This window comes from Penaeus monodon, chromosome 29 (genome assembly GCF_015228065.2).
Source record: "Penaeus monodon isolate SGIC_2016 chromosome 29, NSTDA_Pmon_1, whole genome shotgun sequence".
NCBI classification, from domain to species: domain Eukaryota; kingdom Metazoa; phylum Arthropoda; class Malacostraca; order Decapoda; family Penaeidae; genus Penaeus; species Penaeus monodon.
The window spans coordinates 22,100,352-22,100,817 of record NC_051414.1 but is presented as its reverse complement, the minus strand read 5'-3'; the positions used below and the strand labels follow the sequence as shown (position 1 = coordinate 22,100,817).

The 466-nt window shown below is 42.1% G+C and overlaps 1 non-coding gene across 1 annotated transcript; it reads right to left on the bottom strand.

The window, feature by feature from the left end:
- Positions 1-309: 309 nt before the first annotated feature.
- Positions 310-381, bottom strand: Trnag-ucc. Its single transcript has one exon. It is a non-coding gene; the product is annotated as a tRNA-Gly (tRNA).
- Between the last annotated feature and the right edge of the window lie 85 nt (positions 382-466).

Sequence of the window (466 nt, the reverse complement as noted above, 5' to 3'; positions counted from 1 at the left end):
ATTTTAATCTGGTATGTACCCTTTTTCAGCTACAGTAGGTTCATGTCCTTTTGGAGGTGTGGGCACATCACTAACTTTCATGCTTCTATATTTATGTTTTACACGTATGAGTGATTGCAAAGAAATGAATGCAGTCCTGTTACCTAATTCGCGAGAAGCGATAGCGGTAGCCTGCAGAGACCGACGTTAATTTCCCACCCAACGCAGGTCACGTCCTTTAATCATGGATGTGGAAATCACATTATTTTCATCATTATCATAATTATCACTGAAATATCAGTGATCATGATATGAAAAATTAGTACTAATTGCGATGGCCGGGAATCGAACCCGGGTCAACTGCTTGGAAGGCAGCTATGCTCACCACTATACCACCATCGCATAGAAGATATTAGCAAAGGCCACGCTAGAAATGGCGAAGATGCGGCCCATATCTTGCATCAGCCAGACTCCTTATATCTTAAGC